The sequence below is a fragment of the Triturus cristatus genome, chromosome 10 (genome assembly GCF_964204655.1).
Source record: "Triturus cristatus chromosome 10, aTriCri1.1, whole genome shotgun sequence".
Taxonomy (NCBI): Eukaryota; Metazoa; Chordata; class Amphibia; order Caudata; family Salamandridae; genus Triturus; species Triturus cristatus.
The window spans coordinates 847,624,637-847,643,871 of NC_140593.1; the positions used below are offsets into that span (position 1 = coordinate 847,624,637).

The 19,235-nt window shown below is 47.2% G+C and overlaps 34 non-coding genes across 34 annotated transcripts; all 34 read left to right on the forward strand.

Moving 5' to 3' along the window:
- The first annotated feature begins 280 nt into the window (after window positions 1-280).
- TRNAP-CGG (transfer RNA proline (anticodon CGG)) lies at window positions 281-352 on the forward strand. Its single transcript has one exon. It is a non-coding gene; the product is annotated as a tRNA-Pro (tRNA).
- A 385-nt stretch (window positions 353-737) lies between these two features.
- On the forward strand, window positions 738-810 carry TRNAV-UAC (transfer RNA valine (anticodon UAC)). Its single transcript has one exon. It is a non-coding gene; the product is annotated as a tRNA-Val (tRNA).
- Window positions 811-1,239: 429 nt separating this feature from the next.
- TRNAP-AGG (transfer RNA proline (anticodon AGG)) lies at window positions 1,240-1,311 on the forward strand. Its single transcript has one exon. It is a non-coding gene; the product is annotated as a tRNA-Pro (tRNA).
- A 386-nt stretch (window positions 1,312-1,697) lies between these two features.
- Window positions 1,698-1,770, forward strand: TRNAV-AAC (transfer RNA valine (anticodon AAC)). Its single transcript has one exon. It is a non-coding gene; the product is annotated as a tRNA-Val (tRNA).
- Window positions 1,771-2,058: 288 nt separating this feature from the next.
- Window positions 2,059-2,170, forward strand: TRNAL-CAA (transfer RNA leucine (anticodon CAA)). The gene is made up of 2 exons: window positions 2,059-2,096; window positions 2,125-2,170. It is a non-coding gene; the product is annotated as a tRNA-Leu (tRNA).
- Window positions 2,171-3,106: 936 nt separating this feature from the next.
- Window positions 3,107-3,178, forward strand: TRNAP-CGG (transfer RNA proline (anticodon CGG)). The gene has a single exon. It is a non-coding gene; the product is annotated as a tRNA-Pro (tRNA).
- A 385-nt stretch (window positions 3,179-3,563) lies between these two features.
- Window positions 3,564-3,636, forward strand: TRNAV-UAC (transfer RNA valine (anticodon UAC)). Its single transcript has one exon. It is a non-coding gene; the product is annotated as a tRNA-Val (tRNA).
- A 429-nt stretch (window positions 3,637-4,065) lies between these two features.
- Window positions 4,066-4,137, forward strand: TRNAP-AGG (transfer RNA proline (anticodon AGG)). The gene has a single exon. It is a non-coding gene; the product is annotated as a tRNA-Pro (tRNA).
- A 386-nt stretch (window positions 4,138-4,523) lies between these two features.
- On the forward strand, window positions 4,524-4,596 carry TRNAV-AAC (transfer RNA valine (anticodon AAC)). The gene has a single exon. It is a non-coding gene; the product is annotated as a tRNA-Val (tRNA).
- A 288-nt stretch (window positions 4,597-4,884) lies between these two features.
- Window positions 4,885-4,996, forward strand: TRNAL-CAA (transfer RNA leucine (anticodon CAA)). The gene is made up of 2 exons: window positions 4,885-4,922; window positions 4,951-4,996. It is a non-coding gene; the product is annotated as a tRNA-Leu (tRNA).
- A 936-nt stretch (window positions 4,997-5,932) lies between these two features.
- On the forward strand, window positions 5,933-6,004 carry TRNAP-CGG (transfer RNA proline (anticodon CGG)). Its single transcript has one exon. It is a non-coding gene; the product is annotated as a tRNA-Pro (tRNA).
- A 385-nt stretch (window positions 6,005-6,389) lies between these two features.
- On the forward strand, window positions 6,390-6,462 carry TRNAV-UAC (transfer RNA valine (anticodon UAC)). Its single transcript has one exon. It is a non-coding gene; the product is annotated as a tRNA-Val (tRNA).
- A 429-nt stretch (window positions 6,463-6,891) lies between these two features.
- Window positions 6,892-6,963, forward strand: TRNAP-AGG (transfer RNA proline (anticodon AGG)). The gene has a single exon. It is a non-coding gene; the product is annotated as a tRNA-Pro (tRNA).
- A 386-nt stretch (window positions 6,964-7,349) lies between these two features.
- Window positions 7,350-7,422, forward strand: TRNAV-AAC (transfer RNA valine (anticodon AAC)). The gene has a single exon. It is a non-coding gene; the product is annotated as a tRNA-Val (tRNA).
- Window positions 7,423-7,710: 288 nt separating this feature from the next.
- On the forward strand, window positions 7,711-7,822 carry TRNAL-CAA (transfer RNA leucine (anticodon CAA)). The gene is made up of 2 exons: window positions 7,711-7,748; window positions 7,777-7,822. It is a non-coding gene; the product is annotated as a tRNA-Leu (tRNA).
- A 936-nt stretch (window positions 7,823-8,758) lies between these two features.
- Window positions 8,759-8,830, forward strand: TRNAP-CGG (transfer RNA proline (anticodon CGG)). The gene has a single exon. It is a non-coding gene; the product is annotated as a tRNA-Pro (tRNA).
- Window positions 8,831-9,215: 385 nt separating this feature from the next.
- On the forward strand, window positions 9,216-9,288 carry TRNAV-UAC (transfer RNA valine (anticodon UAC)). The gene has a single exon. It is a non-coding gene; the product is annotated as a tRNA-Val (tRNA).
- Window positions 9,289-9,717: 429 nt separating this feature from the next.
- Window positions 9,718-9,789, forward strand: TRNAP-AGG (transfer RNA proline (anticodon AGG)). Its single transcript has one exon. It is a non-coding gene; the product is annotated as a tRNA-Pro (tRNA).
- Window positions 9,790-10,175: 386 nt separating this feature from the next.
- On the forward strand, window positions 10,176-10,248 carry TRNAV-AAC (transfer RNA valine (anticodon AAC)). The gene has a single exon. It is a non-coding gene; the product is annotated as a tRNA-Val (tRNA).
- A 288-nt stretch (window positions 10,249-10,536) lies between these two features.
- TRNAL-CAA (transfer RNA leucine (anticodon CAA)) lies at window positions 10,537-10,648 on the forward strand. Its single transcript has 2 exons — window positions 10,537-10,574; window positions 10,603-10,648. It is a non-coding gene; the product is annotated as a tRNA-Leu (tRNA).
- Window positions 10,649-11,584: 936 nt separating this feature from the next.
- TRNAP-CGG (transfer RNA proline (anticodon CGG)) lies at window positions 11,585-11,656 on the forward strand. The gene has a single exon. It is a non-coding gene; the product is annotated as a tRNA-Pro (tRNA).
- Window positions 11,657-12,041: 385 nt separating this feature from the next.
- Window positions 12,042-12,114, forward strand: TRNAV-UAC (transfer RNA valine (anticodon UAC)). Its single transcript has one exon. It is a non-coding gene; the product is annotated as a tRNA-Val (tRNA).
- An 887-nt stretch (window positions 12,115-13,001) lies between these two features.
- TRNAV-AAC (transfer RNA valine (anticodon AAC)) lies at window positions 13,002-13,074 on the forward strand. The gene has a single exon. It is a non-coding gene; the product is annotated as a tRNA-Val (tRNA).
- A 288-nt stretch (window positions 13,075-13,362) lies between these two features.
- Window positions 13,363-13,474, forward strand: TRNAL-CAA (transfer RNA leucine (anticodon CAA)). Its single transcript has 2 exons — window positions 13,363-13,400; window positions 13,429-13,474. It is a non-coding gene; the product is annotated as a tRNA-Leu (tRNA).
- A 936-nt stretch (window positions 13,475-14,410) lies between these two features.
- On the forward strand, window positions 14,411-14,482 carry TRNAP-CGG (transfer RNA proline (anticodon CGG)). Its single transcript has one exon. It is a non-coding gene; the product is annotated as a tRNA-Pro (tRNA).
- Window positions 14,483-14,867: 385 nt separating this feature from the next.
- On the forward strand, window positions 14,868-14,940 carry TRNAV-UAC (transfer RNA valine (anticodon UAC)). The gene has a single exon. It is a non-coding gene; the product is annotated as a tRNA-Val (tRNA).
- Window positions 14,941-15,369: 429 nt separating this feature from the next.
- TRNAP-AGG (transfer RNA proline (anticodon AGG)) lies at window positions 15,370-15,441 on the forward strand. Its single transcript has one exon. It is a non-coding gene; the product is annotated as a tRNA-Pro (tRNA).
- A 386-nt stretch (window positions 15,442-15,827) lies between these two features.
- TRNAV-AAC (transfer RNA valine (anticodon AAC)) lies at window positions 15,828-15,900 on the forward strand. The gene has a single exon. It is a non-coding gene; the product is annotated as a tRNA-Val (tRNA).
- Window positions 15,901-16,188: 288 nt separating this feature from the next.
- TRNAL-CAA (transfer RNA leucine (anticodon CAA)) lies at window positions 16,189-16,300 on the forward strand. Its single transcript has 2 exons — window positions 16,189-16,226; window positions 16,255-16,300. It is a non-coding gene; the product is annotated as a tRNA-Leu (tRNA).
- A 936-nt stretch (window positions 16,301-17,236) lies between these two features.
- Window positions 17,237-17,308, forward strand: TRNAP-CGG (transfer RNA proline (anticodon CGG)). The gene has a single exon. It is a non-coding gene; the product is annotated as a tRNA-Pro (tRNA).
- Window positions 17,309-17,693: 385 nt separating this feature from the next.
- TRNAV-UAC (transfer RNA valine (anticodon UAC)) lies at window positions 17,694-17,766 on the forward strand. Its single transcript has one exon. It is a non-coding gene; the product is annotated as a tRNA-Val (tRNA).
- A 429-nt stretch (window positions 17,767-18,195) lies between these two features.
- Window positions 18,196-18,267, forward strand: TRNAP-AGG (transfer RNA proline (anticodon AGG)). The gene has a single exon. It is a non-coding gene; the product is annotated as a tRNA-Pro (tRNA).
- A 386-nt stretch (window positions 18,268-18,653) lies between these two features.
- Window positions 18,654-18,726, forward strand: TRNAV-AAC (transfer RNA valine (anticodon AAC)). Its single transcript has one exon. It is a non-coding gene; the product is annotated as a tRNA-Val (tRNA).
- A 288-nt stretch (window positions 18,727-19,014) lies between these two features.
- Window positions 19,015-19,126, forward strand: TRNAL-CAA (transfer RNA leucine (anticodon CAA)). The gene is made up of 2 exons: window positions 19,015-19,052; window positions 19,081-19,126. It is a non-coding gene; the product is annotated as a tRNA-Leu (tRNA).
- The last annotated feature ends 109 nt before the right edge of the window (window positions 19,127-19,235 follow it).

The following is a 19,235-nucleotide window of genomic DNA, read 5'->3' on the forward strand; positions in this document are numbered from 1 at the left end:
GCCCTCCCTTGCTTCTGGGGTGGAAGTTTATGGGGCAAGGGTCCAGGACTTGCAGAGAAGTACAAGTGCCAGAAAGTGCCTGCAGTTCTCATCAGTGCCTTTTTTCTGCTCACTGGCAGCTAGGATATCGGCTGATCCCTTCCTTGCAAGAGTGAAAAAAACAACATCTTGAGAGAAACATGACTTTGTGTGGCTCACATAGAGAGAGAGCAGCCAAATAGCACTGCTTTGTTTCTGAAAGACGCATCAGAAATTGTTCAAATTGCCGACTCGGGAATCAGGCTCGTTGGTCTAGGGGTATGATTCTCGCTTCGGGTGCGAGAGGTCCCGGGTTCAAATCCCGGACGAGCCCAAGCTGTGGAATTATTTTTAGGCTGCTTATTATATAGGACCATTTCTTCTTTTCAATGCTATAAGACGCCGTGTGTGGTGAGAAAGTTCCTTTCCCTGCACGCTGTTTCCCACTTTTGGCGTATAGAATTTCAGTGCCGGACTTCTTTGCAACTGCTTTTCTGGGGTGGACCATCAGTGTAGGAACATTAAATTCAAAGTGTTTTTCTAGTGTGATTTCAGGTATGGTTTTAAAATCGCCTTTTGGAATAAAAGTGGTCCTCGTTCCTTTCTTCCAAAGAAAGAGATCGGGTAAGGAGGGTCCAACGTTGAGCTTCATGGACATTGGCCCTTGGTCTGTGCTTTCCAGCCCACTACATGCCAAGAAGATTGCTGCCAGAGTATCTGTTTCTGTGGTGTAGTGGTTATCACGTTTGCTTTACACGCGAAAGGTCCCTGGTTCGAGACCGGGCAGAAACAGCAGCTTATTGTTTGCATTTACTCTCTCAACTTATAGGAAAGCTGAGATAATGGAAGCTGTCTATCCCTCGCCAGCGTGACGTACTGTGCTCCAGGGGCATCAGTGACAGCTCAAAAAGAGAAGTGACGATAGTTTGCGCCATTCGTTTGCACGTCCTTTTGTACTGAAGGGTGGGCCTACTTGATGAAAGCAAGGCATGAGAGCAGAAATTGTTTTATTGTCCTCACCGAGAGCATACACCTAGAGCAAACAAAATGTCTGAAGGATGGAGGCATTTTCATTTCTTGTTCGATGACGGCCATGGAAAAGACAGCAACCATATTGCAGAAGAGAGCAGCATGTGCAGTTGCTTGCTTTGGGTGAAGCATTCACCGACTCGCTGCCAATAACCCCCGGAGCTGGTGCGAAAGGTGACTCTTGTGTGCCTCGGCTCGTTGGTCTAGGGGTATGATTCTCGCTTAGGGTGCGAGAGGTCCCGGGTTCAAATCCCGGACGAGCCCTTTTTTAGAGGTAAACATACGAATCCTTCTCAAAACTCACAATGCCTGACTATTTCTCATTACACTCGGCGCATTGTTGCACAAATTATTTTGAACCTCAGAAGAAAAACGGATATCCATGCTTTTTCTGCCTTCATGCTTAGTCTGTGTGTGTCCCAGGTGATGCTTTCCCAAGCTGTACTTGCTGGCATTTAGGCATCAGATATTTGTCTGTCGATGCCTGCATAAGTAAATTTTTAATACGTCTAATTGCAAGCATGTTGGCTGATATCTCTGCAGTTTTCACACTTGCTCCTCGCTTTCTGAGTGGCTGCTGATAAAGCAGAATAGAAGTAGAGAGAATCCTTGAGAGGAACCTTGCTCTAACAGTAAAACACAGCAAGTTAGTTTCTGTAGTGTAGTGGTCATCACGTTCGCCTAACACGCGAAAGGTCCCCGGTTCGAGACCGGGCAGAAACACTGTGCATGAGCTGCTTTTATGTGCACCCTCTAAAACCTTATTATCTCAATGCAAGCTTAAGAAGAGGCGGTCCATGAACCCAGCGAGCCGTGGGAAACTTCCTTTACTTTTGCAAGACGAAACAAAGTAATCCGCATCCATCAGTGGTCGCTCTTGTGCCTAGCTTTTTTTTTATCATGCCATGTTGTATTGTGGGGCCTTTACACCTGTGACATTGCTGTGAACGCTGTAAGTGCAAACATTGGCAAGTGCAGACAGAAGAGTCAGACCTGTACATAGCCAGGGCTGTCAGGATGGCCGAGTGGTCTAAGGCGCCAGACTCAAGAGAGCTTGATCTTCAGTGCAACTGAGACTTCTGGTCTCCTCATGGAGGCGTGGGTTCAAATCCCACTTCTGACAGGTCTCTTTTACACCCTTAAATCTTCCTGTTTTTTGCAGTGCATTCCCCACACGCCACAATCTTTGCACGGACCTGTAACATATGACGAGAAATCCACCAACGATCAGGCTGGGCCCTCAATCACAATTCCATGTATTCCTGGAAGGGACACCTCAGGCACAACTTCCGTTAAATTTGCACTCCATCACACTAACTGCCGTGCTGGTTTCTCACTAAGCAGTTGATCCTATCTTTGTTGTGAGGCTCTCCTGCCACCTTTTGGGCGGAGAAGGCACTGTCCCTGCAACAACAGAGGCAGACATGTTCAACAGGGCTTCCTGGTTATGTGGGAGGAGCAGATTGTCATTGGTCACCCCTTGCGAATTTTAATTTACATAAGGAAGACAGAGAGGTAGCTGGGAGTAGGCAGTACACATGGACATTGAACTCTATCTTGTGATTTGCAGCCAATTCTAGATTGAGGCAGGAGGAAAGGAGGTGACTTGCCCAACAATGACCATTCTGGGAATTCAGCCACCCTGGGTCTCCCAGGTGAGTGTTTCAGTCCTGCGAGCCACTCATATAAATCTCGCCTGATCGAGCATGATTGAGCGCTGAGTGAGCGTGTTTGAATCCAAGAATCAAACGCCTCTTTCTTAGGAGCAAGAATTGGCAGGCCCTCCCTTGCTTCTGGGGTGGAAGTTTATGGGGCAAGGGTCCAGGACTTGCAGAGAAGTACAAGTGCCAGAAAGTGCCTGCAGTTCTCATCAGTGCCTTTTTTCTGCTCACTGGCAGCTAGGATATCGGCTGATCCCTTCCTTGCAAGAGTGAAAAAAACAACATCTTGAGAGAAACATGACTTTGTGTGGCTCACATATAGAGAGAGCAGCCAAATAGCACTGCTTTGTTTCTGAAAGACGCATCAGAAATTGTTCAAATTGCCGACTCGGGAATCAGGCTCGTTGGTCTAGGGGTATGATTCTCACTTCGGGTGCGAGAGGTCCCGGGTTCAAATCCCGGACGAGCCCAAGCTGTGGAATTATTTTTAGGCTGCTTATTATATAGGACCATTTCTTCTTTTCAATGCTATAAGACGCCGTGTGTGGTGAGAAAGTTCCTTTCCCTGCACGCTGTTTCCCACTTTTGGCGTATAGAATTTCAGTGCCGGACTTCTTTGCAACTGCTTTTCTGGGGTGGACCATCAGTGTAGGAACATTAAATTCAAAGTGTTTTTCTAGTGTGATTTCAGGTATGGTTTTAAAATCGCCTTTTGGAATAAAAGTGGTCCTCGTTCCTTTCTTCCAAAGAAAGAGATCGGGTAAGGAGGGTCCAACGTTGAGCTTCATGGACATTGGCCCTTGGTCTGTGCTTTCCAGCCCACTACATGCCAAGAAGATTGCTACCAGAGTATCTGTTTCTGTGGTGTAGTGGTTATCACGTTCGCTTTACACGCGAAAGGTCCCTGGTTCGAGACCGGGCAGAAACAGCAGCTTATTGTTTGCATTTACTCTCTCAACTTATAGGAAAGCTGAGATAATGGAAGCTGTCTATCCCTCGCCAGCGTGACGTACTGTGCTCCAGGGGCATCAGTGACAGCTCAAAAAGAGAAGTGACGATAGTTTGCGCCATTCGTTTGCACGTCCTTTTGTACTGAAGGGTGGGCCTACTTGATGAAAGCAAGGCATGAGAGCAGAAATTGTTTTATTGTCCTCACCGAGAGCATACACCTAGAGCAAACAAAATGTCTGAAGGATGGAGGCATTTTCATTTCTTGTTCGATGACGGCCATGGAAAAGACAGCAACCATATTGCAGAAGAGAGCAGCATGTGCAGTTGCTTGCTTTGGGTGAAGCATTCACCGACTCGCTGCCAATAACCCCCGGAGCTGGTGCGAAAGGTGACTCTTGTGTGCCTCGGCTCGTTGGTCTAGGGGTATGGTTCTCGCTTAGGGTGCGAGAGGTCCCGGGTTCAAATCCCGGACGAGCCCTTTTTTAGAGGTAAACATACGAATCCTACTCAAAACTCACAATGCCTGACTATTTCTCATTACACTCGGCGCATTGTTGCACAAATTATTTTGAACCTCAGAAGAAAAACGGATATCCATGCTTTTTCTGCCTTCATGCTTAGTCTGTGTGTGTCCCAGGTGATGCTTTCCCAAGCTGTACTTGCTGGCATTTAGGCATCAGATATTTGTCTGTCGATGCCTGCATAAGTAAATTTTTAATACGTCTAATTGCAAGCATGTTGGCTGATATCTCTGCAGTTTTCACACTTGCTCCTCGCTTTCTGAGTGGCTGCTGATAAAGCAGAATAGAAGTAGAGAGAATCCTTGAGAGGAACCTTGCTCTAACAGTAAAACACAGCAAGTTAGTTTCTGTAGTGTAGTGGTCATCACGTTCGCCTAACACGCGAAAGGTCCCCGGTTCGAGACCGGGCAGAAACACTGTGCATGAGCTGCTTTTATGTGCACCCTATAAAACCTTATTATCTCAATGCAAGCTTAAGAAGAGGCGGTCCATGAACCCAGCGAGCCGTGGGAAACTTCCTTTACTTTTGCAAGACGAAACAAAGTAATCCGCATCCATCAGTGGTCGCTCTTGTGCCTAGCTTTTTTTTTATCATGCCATGTTGTATTGTGGGGCCTTTACACCTGTGACATTGCTGTGAACGCTGTAAGTGCAAACATTGGCAAGTGCAGACAGAAGAGTCAGACCTGTACATAGCCAGGGCTGTCAGGATGGCCGAGTGGTCTAAGGCGCCAGACTCAAGAGAGCTTGATCTTCAGTGCAACTGAGACTTCTGGTCTCCTCATGGAGGCGTGGGTTCAAATCCCACTTCTGACAGGTCTCTTTTACACCCTTAAATCTTCCTGTTTTTTGCAGTGCATTCCCCACACGCCACAATCTTTGCACGGACCTGTAACATATGACGAGAAATCCACCAACGATCAGGCTGGGCCCTCAATCACAATTCCATGTATTCCTGGAAGGGACACCTCAGGCACAACTTCCGTTAAATTTGCACTCCATCACACTAACTGCCGTGCTGGTTTCTCACTAAGCAGTTGATCCTATCTTTGTTGTGAGGCTCTCCTGCCACCTTTTGGGCGGAGAAGGCACTGTCCCTGCAACAACAGAGGCAGACATGTTCAACAGGGCTTCCTGGTTATGTGGGAGGAGCAGATTGTCATTGGTCACCCCTTGCGAATTTTAATTTACATAAGGAAGAAAGAGAGGTAGCTGGGAGTAGGCAGTACACATGGACATTGAACTCTATCTTGTGATTTGCAGCCAATTCTAGATTGAGGCAGGAGGAAAGGAGGTGACTTGCCCAACAATGACCATTCTGGGAATTCAGCCACCCTGGGTCTCCCAGGTGAGTGTTTCAGTCCTGCGAGCCACTCATATAAATCTCGCCTGATCGAGCATGATTGAGCGCTGAGTGAGCGTGTTTGAATCCAAGAATCAAACGCCTCTTTCTTAGGAGCAAGAATTGGCAGGCCCTCCCTTGCTTCTGGGGTGGAAGTTTATGGGGCAAGGGTCCAGGACTTGCAGAGAAGTACAAGTGCCAGAAAGTGCCTGCAGTTCTCATCAGTGCCTTTTTTCTGCTCACTGGCAGCTAGGATATCGGCTGATCCCTTCCTTGCAAGAGTGAAAAAAACAACATCTTGAGAGAAACATGACTTTGTGTGGCTCACATATAGAGAGAGCAGCCAAATAGCACTGCTTTGTTTCTGAAAGACGCATCAGAAATTGTTCAAATTGCCGACTCGGGAATCAGGCTCGTTGGTCTAGGGGTATGATTCTCACTTCGGGTGCGAGAGGTCCCGGGTTCAAATCCCGGACGAGCCCAAGCTGTGGAATTATTTTTAGGCTGCTTATTATATAGGACCATTTCTTCTTTTCAATGCTATAAGACGCCGTGTGTGGTGAGAAAGTTCCTTTCCCTGCACGCTGTTTCCCACTTTTGGCGTATAGAATTTCAGTGCCGGACTTCTTTGCAACTGCTTTTCTGGGGTGGACCATCAGTGTAGGAACATTAAATTCAAAGTGTTTTTCTAGTGTGATTTCAGGTATGGTTTTAAAATCGCCTTTTGGAATAAAAGTGGTCCTCGTTCCTTTCTTCCAAAGAAAGAGATCGGGTAAGGAGGGTCCAACGTTGAGCTTCATGGACATTGGCCCTTGGTCTGTGCTTTCCAGCCCACTACATGCCAAGAAGATTGCTACCAGAGTATCTGTTTCTGTGGTGTAGTGGTTATCACGTTCGCTTTACACGCGAAAGGTCCCTGGTTCGAGACCGGGCAGAAACAGCAGCTTATTGTTTGCATTTACTCTCTCAACTTATAGGAAAGCTGAGATAATGGAAGCTGTCTATCCCTCGCCAGCGTGACGTACTGTGCTCCAGGGGCATCAGTGACAGCTCAAAAAGAGAAGTGACGATAGTTTGCGCCATTCGTTTGCACGTCCTTTTGTACTGAAGGGTGGGCCTACTTGATGAAAGCAAGGCATGAGAGCAGAAATTGTTTTATTGTCCTCACCGAGAGCATACACCTAGAGCAAACAAAATGTCTGAAGGATGGAGGCATTTTCATTTCTTGTTCGATGACGGCCATGGAAAAGACAGCAACCATATTGCAGAAGAGAGCAGCATGTGCAGTTGCTTGCTTTGGGTGAAGCATTCACCGACTCGCTGCCAATAACCCCCGGAGCTGGTGCGAAAGGTGACTCTTGTGTGCCTCGGCTCGTTGGTCTAGGGGTATGGTTCTCGCTTAGGGTGCGAGAGGTCCCGGGTTCAAATCCCGGACGAGCCCTTTTTTAGAGGTAAACATACGAATCCTACTCAAAACTCACAATGCCTGACTATTTCTCATTACACTCGGCGCATTGTTGCACAAATTATTTTGAACCTCAGAAGAAAAACGGATATCCATGCTTTTTCTGCCTTCATGCTTAGTCTGTGTGTGTCCCAGGTGATGCTTTCCCAAGCTGTACTTGCTGGCATTTAGGCATCAGATATTTGTCTGTCGATGCCTGCATAAGTAAATTTTTAATACGTCTAATTGCAAGCATGTTGGCTGATATCTCTGCAGTTTTCACACTTGCTCCTCGCTTTCTGAGTGGCTGCTGATAAAGCAGAATAGAAGTAGAGAGAATCCTTGAGAGGAACCTTGCTCTAACAGTAAAACACAGCAAGTTAGTTTCTGTAGTGTAGTGGTCATCACGTTCGCCTAACACGCGAAAGGTCCCCGGTTCGAGACCGGGCAGAAACACTGTGCATGAGCTGCTTTTATGTGCACCCTCTAAAACCTTATTATCTCAATGCAAGCTTAAGAAGAGGCGGTCCATGAACCCAGCGAGCCGTGGGAAACTTCCTTTACTTTTGCAAGACGAAACAAAGTAATCCGCATCCATCAGTGGTCGCTCTTGTGCCTAGCTTTTTTTTTATCATGCCATGTTGTATTGTGGGGCCTTTACACCTGTGACATTGCTGTGAACGCTGTAAGTGCAAACATTGGCAAGTGCAGACAGAAGAGTCAGACCTGTACATAGCCAGGGCTGTCAGGATGGCCGAGTGGTCTAAGGCGCCAGACTCAAGAGAGCTTGATCTTCAGTGCAACTGAGACTTCTGGTCTCCTCATGGAGGCGTGGGTTCAAATCCCACTTCTGACAGGTCTCTTTTACACCCTTAAATCTTCCTGTTTTTTGCAGTGCATTCCCCACACGCCACAATCTTTGCACGGACCTGTAACATATGACGAGAAATCCACCAACGATCAGGCTGGGCCCTCAATCACAATTCCATGTATTCCTGGAAGGGACACCTCAGGCACAACTTCCGTTAAATTTGCACTCCATCACACTAACTGCCGTGCTGGTTTCTCACTAAGCAGTTGATCCTATCTTTGTTGTGAGGCTCTCCTGCCACCTTTTGGGCGGAGAAGGCACTGTCCCTGCAACAACAGAGGCAGACATGTTCAACAGGGCTTCCTGGTTATGTGGGAGGAGCAGATTGTCATTGGTCACCCCTTGCGAATTTTAATTTACATAAGGAAGACAGAGAGGTAGCTGGGAGTAGGCAGTACACATGGACATTGAACTCTATCTTGTGATTTGCAGCCAATTCTAGATTGAGGCAGGAGGAAAGGAGGTGACTTGCCCAACAATGACCATTCTGGGAATTCAGCCACCCTGGGTCTCCCAGGTGAGTGTTTCAGTCCTGCGAGCCACTCATATAAATCTCGCCTGATCGAGCATGATTGAGCGCTGAGTGAGCGTGTTTGAATCCAAGAATCAAACGCCTCTTTCTTAGGAGCAAGAATTGGCAGGCCCTCCCTTGCTTCTGGGGTGGAAGTTTATGGGGCAAGGGTCCAGGACTTGCAGAGAAGTACAAGTGCCAGAAAGTGCCTGCAGTTCTCATCAGTGCCTTTTTTCTGCTCACTGGCAGCTAGGATATCGGCTGATCCCTTCCTTGCAAGAGTGAAAAAAACAACATCTTGAGAGAAACATGACTTTGTGTGGCTCACATATAGAGAGAGCAGCCAAATAGCACTGCTTTGTTTCTGAAAGACGCATCAGAAATTGTTCAAATTGCCGACTCGGGAATCAGGCTCGTTGGTCTAGGGGTATGATTCTCACTTCGGGTGCGAGAGGTCCCGGGTTCAAATCCCGGACGAGCCCAAGCTGTGGAATTATTTTTAGGCTGCTTATTATATAGGACCATTTCTTCTTTTCAATGCTATAAGACGCCGTGTGTGGTGAGAAAGTTCCTTTCCCTGCACGCTGTTTCCCACTTTTGGCGTATAGAATTTCAGTGCCGGACTTCTTTGCAACTGCTTTTCTGGGGTGGACCATCAGTGTAGGAACATTAAATTCAAAGTGTTTTTCTAGTGTGATTTCAGGTATGGTTTTAAAATCGCCTTTTGGAATAAAAGTGGTCCTCGTTCCTTTCTTCCAAAGAAAGAGATCGGGTAAGGAGGGTCCAACGTTGAGCTTCATGGACATTGGCCCTTGGTCTGTGCTTTCCAGCCCACTACATGCCAAGAAGATTGCTACCAGAGTATCTGTTTCTGTGGTGTAGTGGTTATCACGTTCGCTTTACACGCGAAAGGTCCCTGGTTCGAGACCGGGCAGAAACAGCAGCTTATTGTTTGCATTTACTCTCTCAACTTATAGGAAAGCTGAGATAATGGAAGCTGTCTATCCCTCGCCAGCGTGACGTACTGTGCTCCAGGGGCATCAGTGACAGCTCAAAAAGAGAAGTGACGATAGTTTGCGCCATTCGTTTGCACGTCCTTTTGTACTGAAGGGTGGGCCTACTTGATGAAAGCAAGGCATGAGAGCAGAAATTGTTTTATTGTCCTCACCGAGAGCATACACCTAGAGCAAACAAAATGTCTGAAGGATGGAGGCATTTTCATTTCTTGTTCGATGACGGCCATGGAAAAGACAGCAACCATATTGCAGAAGAGAGCAGCATGTGCAGTTGCTTGCTTTGGGTGAAGCATTCACCGACTCGCTGCCAATAACCCCCGGAGCTGGTGCGAAAGGTGACTCTTGTGTGCCTCGGCTCGTTGGTCTAGGGGTATGGTTCTCGCTTAGGGTGCGAGAGGTCCCGGGTTCAAATCCCGGACGAGCCCTTTTTTAGAGGTAAACATACGAATCCTACTCAAAACTCACAATGCCTGACTATTTCTCATTACACTCGGCGCATTGTTGCACAAATTATTTTGAACCTCAGAAGAAAAACGGATATCCATGCTTTTTCTGCCTTCATGCTTAGTCTGTGTGTGTCCCAGGTGATGCTTTCCCAAGCTGTACTTGCTGGCATTTAGGCATCAGATATTTGTCTGTCGATGCCTGCATAAGTAAATTTTTAATACGTCTAATTGCAAGCATGTTGGCTGATATCTCTGCAGTTTTCACACTTGCTCCTCGCTTTCTGAGTGGCTGCTGATACAGCAGAATAGAAGTAGAGAGAATCCTTGAGAGGAACCTTGCTCTAACAGTAAAACACAGCAAGTTAGTTTCTGTAGTGTAGTGGTCATCACGTTCGCCTAACACGCGAAAGGTCCCCGGTTCGAGACCGGGCAGAAACACTGTGCATGAGCTGCTTTTATGTGCACCCTCTAAAACCTTATTATCTCAATGCAAGCTTAAGAAGAGGCGGTCCATGAACCCAGCGAGCCGTGGGAAACTTCCTTTACTTTTGCAAGACGAAACAAAGTAATCCGCATCCATCAGTGGTCGCTCTTGTGCCTAGCTTTTTTTTTATCATGCCATGTTGTATTGTGGGGCCTTTACACCTGTGACATTGCTGTGAACGCTGTAAGTGCAAACATTGGCAAGTGCAGACAGAAGAGTCAGACCTGTACATAGCCAGGGCTGTCAGGATGGCCGAGTGGTCTAAGGCGCCAGACTCAAGAGAGCTTGATCTTCAGTGCAACTGAGACTTCTGGTCTCCTCATGGAGGCGTGGGTTCAAATCCCACTTCTGACAGGTCTCTTTTACACCCTTAAATCTTCCTGTTTTTTGCAGTGCATTCCCCACACGCCACAATCTTTGCACGGACCTGTAACATATGACGAGAAATCCACCAACGATCAGGCTGGGCCCTCAATCACAATTCCATGTATTCCTGGAAGGGACACCTCAGGCACAACTTCCGTTAAATTTGCACTCCATCACACTAACTGCAGTGCTGGTTTCTCACTAAGCAGTTGATCCTATCTTTGTTGTGAGGCTCTCCTGCCACCTTTTGGGCGGAGAAGGCACTGTCCCTGCAACAACAGAGGCAGACATGTTCAACAGGGCTTCCTGGTTATGTGGGAGGAGCAGATTGTCATTGGTCACCCCTTGCGAATTTTAATTTACATAAGGAAGACAGAGAGGTAGCTGGGAGTAGGCAGTACACATGGACATTGAACTCTATCTTGTGATTTGCAGCCAATTCTAGATTGAGGCAGGAGGAAAGGAGGTGACTTGCCCAACAATGACCATTCTGGGAATTCAGCCACCCTGGGTCTCCCAGGTGAGTGTTTCAGTCCTGCGAGCCACTCATATAAATCTCGCCTGATCTCGCCTGATCGAGCGCTGAGTGAGCGTGTTTAAATCCAAGAATCTTACGCCTCTTTCTTAGGAGCAAGAATTGGCAGGCCCTCCCTTGCTTCTGGGGTGGAAGTTTATGGGGCAAGGGTCCAGGACTTGCAGAGAAGTACAAGTGCCAGAAAGTGCCTGCAGTTCTCATCAGTGCCTTTTTTCTGCTCACTGGCAGCTAGGATATCGGCTGATCCCTTCCTTGCAAGAGTGAAAAAAACAACATCTTGAGAGAAACATGACTTTGTGTGGCTCACATAGAGAGAGAGCAGCCAAATAGCACTGCTTTGTTTCTGAAAGACGCATCAGAAATTGTTCAAATTGGCGACTCGGGAATCAGGCTCGTTGGTCTAGGGGTATGATTCTCGCTTCGGGTGCGAGAGGTCCCGGGTTCAAATCCCGGACGAGCCCAAGCTGTGGAATTATTTTTAGGCTGCTTATTATATAGGACCATTTCTTCTTTTCAATGCTATAAGACGCCGTGTGTGGTGAGAAAGTTCCTTTCCCTGCACGCTGTTTCCCACTTTTGGCGTATAGAATTTCAGTGCCGGACTTCTTTGCAACTGCTTTTCTGGGGTGGACCATCAGTGTAGGAACATTAAATTCAAAGTGTTTTTCTAGTGTGATTTCAGGTATGGTTTTAAAATCGCCTTTTGGAATAAAAGTGGTCCTCGTTCCTTTCTTCCAAAGAAAGAGATCGGGTAAGGAGGGTCCAACGTTGAGCTTCATGGACATTGGCCCTTGGTCTGTGCTTTCCAGCCCACTACATGCCAAGAAGATTGCTGCCAGAGTATCTGTTTCTGTGGTGTAGTGGTTATCATGTTCGCTTTACACGCGAAAGGTCCCTGGTTCGAGACCGGGCAGAAACAGCAGCTTATTGTTTGCATTTACTCTCTCAACTTATAGGAAAGCTGAGATAATGGAAGCTGTCTATCCCTCGCCAGCGTGACGTACTGTGCTCCAGGGGCATCAGTGACAGCTCAAAAAGAGAAGTGACGATAGTTTGCGCCATTCGTTTGCACGTCCTTTTGTACTGAAGGGTGGGCCTACTTGATGAAAGCAAGGCATGAGAGCAGAAATTGTTTTATTGTCCTCACCGAGAGCATACACCTAGAGCAAACAAAATGTCTGAAGGATGGAGGCATTTTCATTTCTTGTTCGATGACGGCCATGGAAAAGACAGCAACCATATTGCAGAAGAGAGCAGCATGTGCAGTTGCTTGCTTTGGGTGAAGCATTCACCGACTCGCTGCCAATATCCCCCGGAGCTGGTGCGAAAGGTGACTCTTGTGTGCCTCGGCTCCTTGGTCTAGGGGTATGATTCTCGCTTAGGGTGCGAGAGGTCCCGGGTTCAAATCCCGGACGAGCCCTTTTTTAGAGGTAAACATACGAATCCTACTCAAAACTCACAATGCCTGACTATTTCTCATTACACTCGGCGCATTGTTGCACAAATTATTTTGAACCTCAGAAGAAAAACGGATATCCATGCTTTTTCTGCCTTCATGCTTAGTCTGTGTGTGTCCCAGGTGATGCTTTCCCAAGCTGTTCTTGCTGGCATTTAGGCATCAGATATTTGTCTGTCGATGCCTGCATAAGTAAATTTTTAATACGTCTAATTGCAAGCATGTTGGCTGATATCTCTGCAGTTTTCACACTTGCTCCTCGCTTTCTGAGTGGCTGCTGATACAGCAGAATAGAAGTAGAGAGAATCCTTGAGAGGAACCTTGCTCTAACAGTAAAACACAGCAAGTTAGTTTCTGTAGTGTAGTGGTCATCACGTTCGCCTAACACGCGAAAGGTCCCCGGTTCGAGACCGGGCAGAAACACTGTGCATGAGCTGCTTTTATGTGCACCCTCTAAAACCTTATTATCTCAATGCAAGCTTAAGAAGAGGCGGTCCATGAACCCAGCGAGCCGTGGGAAACTTCCTTTACTTTTGCAAGACGAAACAAAGTAATCCGCATCCATCAGTGGTCGCTCTTGTGCCTAGCTTTTTTTTTATCATGCCATGTTGTATTGTGGGGCCTTTACACCTGTGACATTGCTGTGAACGCTGTAAGTGCAAACATTGGCAAGTGCAGACAGAAGAGTCAGACCTGTACATAGCCAGGGCTGTCAGGATGGCCGAGTGGTCTAAGGCGCCAGACTCAAGAGAGCTTGATCTTCAGTGCAACTGAGACTTCTGGTCTCCTCATGGAGGCGTGGGTTCAAATCCCACTTCTGACAGGTCTCTTTTACACCCTTAAATCTTCCTGTTTTTTGCAGTGCATTCCCCACACGCCACAATCTTTGCACGGACCTGTAACATATGACGAGAAATCCACCAACGATCAGGCTGGGCCCTCAATCACAATTCCATGTATTCCTGGAAGGGACACCTCAGGCACAACTTCCGTTAAATTTGCACTCCATCACACTAACTGCCGTGCTGGTTTCTCATTAAGCAGTTGATCCTATCTTTGTTGTGAGGCTCTCCTGCCACCTTTTGGGCGGAGAAGGCACTGTCCCTGCAACAACACAGGCAGACATGTTCAACAGGGCTTCCTGGTTATGTGGGAGGAGCAGATTGTCATTGGTCACCCCTTGCGAATTTTAATTTACATAAGGAAGACAGAGAGGTAGCTGGGAGTAGGCAGTTCACACGGACATTGAACTCTATCTTGTGATTTGCAGCCAATTCTAGATTGAGGCAGGAGGAAAGGAGGTGACTTGCCCAACAATGACCATTCTGGGAATTCAGCCACCCTGGGTCTCCCAGGTGAGTGTTTCAGTCCTGTGAGCCACTCATATAAATCTCGCCTGATCGAGCCTGATCGAGCGCTGAGTGAGCGTGTTTGAATCCAAGAATCAAACGCCTCTTTCTTAGGAGCAAGAATTGGCAGGCCCTCCCTTGCTTCTGGGGTGGAAGTTTATGGGGCAAGGGTCCAGGACTTGCAGAGAAGTACAAGTGCCAGAAAGTGCCTGCAGTTCTCATCAGTGCCTTTTTTCTGCTCACTGGCAGCTAGGATATCGGCTGATCCCTTCCTTGCAAGAGTGAAAAAAACAACATCTTGAGAGAAACATGACTTTGTGTGGCTCACATAGAGAGAGAGCAGCCAAATAGCACTGCTTTGTTTCTGAAAGACGCATCAGAAATTGTTCAAATTGCCGACTCGGGAATCAGGCTCGTTGGTCTAGGGGTATGATTCTCGCTTCGGGTGCGAGAGGTCCCGGGTTCAAATCCCGGACGAGCCCAAGCTGTGGAATTATTTTTAGGCTGCTTATTATATAGGACCATTTCTTCTTTTCAATGCTATAAGACGCCGTGTGTGGTGAGAAAGTTCCTTTCCCTGCACGCTGTTTCCCACTTTTGGCGTATAGAATTTCAGTGCCGGACTTCTTTGCAACTGCTTTTCTGGGGTGGACCATCAGTGTAGGAACATTAAATTCAAAGTGTTTTTCTAGTGTGATTTCAGGTATGGTTTTAAAATCGCCTTTTGGAATAAAAGTGGTCCTCGTTCCTTTCTTCCAAAGAAAGAGATCGGGTAAGGAGGGTCCAACGTTGAGCTTCATGGACATTGGCCCTTGGTCTGTGCTTTCCAGCCCACTACATGCCAAGAAGATTGCTGCCAGAGTATCTGTTTCTGTGGTGTAGTGGTTATCACGTTTGCTTTACACGCGAAAGGTCCCTGGTTCGAGACCGGGCAGAAACAGCAGCTTATTTTTTGCATTTACTCTCTCAACTTATAGGAAAGCTGAGATAATGGAAGCTGTCTATCCCTCGCCAGCGTGACGTACTGTGCTCCAGGGGCATCAGTGACAGCTCAAAAAGAGAAGTGACGATAGTTTGCGCCATTCGTTTGCACGTCCTTTTGTACTGAAGGGTGGGCCTACTTGATGAAAGCAAGGCATGAGAGCAGAAATTGTTTTATTGTCCTCACCGAGAGCATACACCTAGAGCAAACAAAATGTCTGAAGGATGGAGGCATTTTCATTTCTTGTTCGATGACGGCCATGGAAAAGACAGCAACCATATTGCAGAAGAGAGCAGCATGTGCAGTTGCTTGCTTTGGGTGAAGCATTCACCGACTCGCTGCCAATAACCCCCGGAGCTGGTGCGAAAGGTGACTCTTGTGTGCCTCGGCTCGTTGGTCTAGGGGTATGATTCTCGCTTAGGGTGCGAGAGGTCCCGGGTTCAAATCCCGGACGAGCCCTTTTTTAGAGGTAAACATACGAATCCTACTCAAAACTCACAATGCCTGACTATTTCTCATTACACTCGGCGCATTGTTGCACAAATTATTTTGAACCTCAGAAGAAAAACGGATATCCATGCTTTTTCTGCCTTCATGCTTAGTCTGTGTGTGTCCCAGGTGATGCTTTCCCAAGCTGTACTTGCTGGCATTTAGGCATCAGATATTTGTCTGTCGATGCCTGCATAAGTAAATTTTTAATACGTCTAATTGCAAGCATGTTGGCTGATATCTCTGCAGTTTTCACACTTGCTCCTCGCTTTCTGAGTGGCTGCTGATAAAGCAGAATAGAAGTAGAGAGAATCCTTGAGAGGAACCTTGCTCTAACAGTAAAACACAGCAAGTTAGTTTCTGTAGTGTAGTGGTCATCACGTTTGCCTAACACGCGAAAGGTCCCCGGTTCGAGACCGGGCAGAAACACTGTGCATGAGCTGCTTTTATGTGCACCCTCTAAAACCTTATTATCTCAATGCAAGCTTAAGAAGAGGCGGTCCATGAACCCAGCGAGCCGTGGGAAACTTCCTTTACTTTTGCAAGACGAAACAAAGTAATCCGCATCCATCAGTGGTCGCTCTTGTGCCTAGCTTTTTTTTTATCATGCCATGTTGTATTGTGGGGCCTTTACACCTGTGACATTGCTGTGAACGCTGTAAGTGCAAACATTGGCAAGTGCAGACAGAAGAGTCAGACCTGTACATAGCCAGGGCTGTCAGGATGGCCGAGTGGTCTAAGGCGCCAGACTCAAGAGAGCTTGATCTTCAGTGCAACTGAGACTTCTGGTCTCCTCATGGAGGCGTGGGTTCAAATCCCACTTCTGACAGGTCTCTTTTACACCCTTAAATCTTCCTGTTTTTTGCAGTGCATTCCCCACACGCCACAATCTTTGCACGGACCTGTAACATATGACGAGAAATCCACCAACGATCAGGCTGGGCCCTCAATCACAATTCCATGTATTCCTGGAAGGGACACCTCAGGCACAACTTCCGTTAAATTTGCACTCCATCACACTAACTGCCGTGCTGGTTTCTCATTAAGCAGTTGATCCTATCTTTGTTGTGAGGCTCTCCTGCCACCTTTTGGGCGGAGAAGGCACTGTCCCTGCAACAACACAGGCAGACATGTTCAACAGGGCTTCCTGGTTATGTGGGAGGAGCAGATTGTCATTGGTCACCCCTTGCGAATTTTAATTTACATAAGGAAGACAGAGAGGTAGCTGGGAGTAGGCAGTTCACACGGACATTGAACTCTATCTTGTGATTTGCAGCCAATTCTAGATTGAGGCAGGAGGAAAGGAGGTGGCTTGCCCAACAATGACCATTCTGGGAATTCAGCCACCCTGGGTCTCCCAGGTGAGTGTTTCAGTCCTGTGAGCCACTCATATAAATCTCGCCTGATCGAGCCTGATCGAGCGCTGAGTGAGCGTGTTTGAATCCAAGAATCAAACGCCTCTTTCTTAGGAGCAAGAATTGGCAGGCCCTCCCTTGCTTCTGGGGTGGAAGTTTATGGGGCAAGGGTCCAGGACTTGCAGAGAAGTACAAGTGCCAGAAAGTGCCTGCAGTTCTCATCAGTGCCTTTTTTCTGCTCACTGGCAGCTAGGATATCGGCTGATCCCTTCCTTGCAAGAGTGAAAAAAACAACATCTTGAGAGAAACAGGACTTTGTGTGGCTCACATAGAGAGAGAGCAGCCAAATAGCACTGCTTTGTTTCTGAAAGACGCATCAGAAATTGTTCAAATTGCCGACTCGGGAATCAGGCTCGTTGGTCTAGGGGTATGATTCTCGCTTCGGGTGCGAGAGGTCCCGGGTTCAAATCCCGGACGAGCCCAAGCTGTGGAATTATTTTTAGGCTGCTTATTATATAGGACCATTTCTTCTTTTCAATGCTATAAGACGCCGTGTGTGGTGAGAAAGTTCCTTTCCCTGCACGCTGTTTCCCACTTTTGGCGTATAGAATTTCAGTGCCGGACTTCTTTGCAACTGCTTTTCTGGGGTGGACCATCAGTGTAGGAACATTAAATTCAAAGTGTTTTTCTAGTGTGATTTCAGGTATGGTTTTAAAATCGCCTTTTGGAATAAAAGTGGTCCTCGTTCCTTTCTTCCAAAGAAAGAGATCGGGTAAGGAGGGTCCAACGTTGAGCTTCATGGACATTGGCCCTTGGTCTGTGCTTTCCAGCCCACTACATGCCAAGAAGATTGCTGCCAGAGTATCTGTTTCTGTGGTGTAGTGGTTATCACGTTTGCTTTACACGCGAAAGGTCCCTGGTTCGAGACCGGGCAGAAACAGCAGCTTATTGTTTGCATTTACTCTCTCAACTTATAGGAAAGCTGAGATAATGGAAGCTGTCTATCCCTCGCCAGCGTGACGTACTGTGCTCCAGGGGCATCAGTGACAGCTCAAAAAGAGAAGTGACGATAGTTTGCGCCATTCGTTTGCACGTCCTTTTGTACTGAAGGGTGGGCCTACTTGATGAAAGCAAGGCATGAGAGCAGAAATTGTTTTATTGTCCTCACCGAGAGCATACACCTAGAGCAAACAAAATGTCTGAAGGATGGAGGCATTTTCATTTCTTGTTCGATGACGGCCATGGAAAAGACAGCAACCATATTGCAGAAGAGAGCAGCATGTGCAGTTGCTTGCTTTGGGTGAAGCATTCACCGACTCGCTGCCTATATCCCCCGGAGCTGGTGCGAAAGGTGACTCTTGTGTGCCTCGGCTCGTTGGTCTAGGGGTATGATTCTCGCTTAGGGTGCGAGAGGTCCCGGGTTCAAATCCCGGACGAGCCCTTTTTTAGAGGTAAACATACGAATCCTACTCAAAACTCACAATGCCTGACTATTTCTCATTACACTCGGCGCATTGTTGCACAAATTATTTTGAACCTCAGAAGAAAAACGGATATCCATGCTTTTTCTGCCTTCATGCTTAGTCTGTGTGTGTCCCAGGTGATGCTTTCCCAAGCTGTTCTTGCTGGCATTTAGGCATCAGATATTTGTCTGTCGATGCCTGCATAAGTAAATTTTTAATACGTCTAATTGCAAGCATGTTGGCTGATATCTCTGCAGTTTTCACACTTGCTCCTCGCTTTCTGAGTGGCTGCTGATACAGCAGAATAGAAGTAGAGAGAATCCTTGAGAGGAACCTTGCTCTAACAGTAAAACACAGCAAGTTAGTTTCTGTAGTGTAGTGGTCATCACGTTCGCCTAACACGCGAAAGGTCCCCGGTTCGAGACCGGGCAGAAACACTGTGCATGAGCTGCTTTTATGTGCACCCTCTAAAACCTTATTATCTCAATGCAAGCTTAAGAAGAGGCGGTCCATGAACCCAGCGAGCCGTGGGAAACTTCCTTTACTTTTGCAAGACGAAACAAAGTAATCCGCATCCATCAGTGGTCGCTCTTGTGCCTAGCTTTTTTTTTATCATGCCATGTTGTATTGTGGGGCCTTTACACCTGTGACATTGCTGTGAACGCTGTAAGTGCAAACATTGGCAAGTGCAGACAGAAGAGTCAGACCTGTACATAGCCAGGGCTGTCAGGATGGCCGAGTGGTCTAAGGCGCCAGACTCAAGAGAGCTTGATCTTCAGTGCAACTGAGACTTCTGGTCTCCTCATGGAGGCGTGGGTTCAAATCCCACTTCTGACAGGTCTCTTTTACACCCTTAAATCTTCCTGTTTTTTGAAGTGCATTCCCCACACGCCACAATCTTTGCACGGACCTGTAACATATGACGAGAAATCCACCAACGATCAGG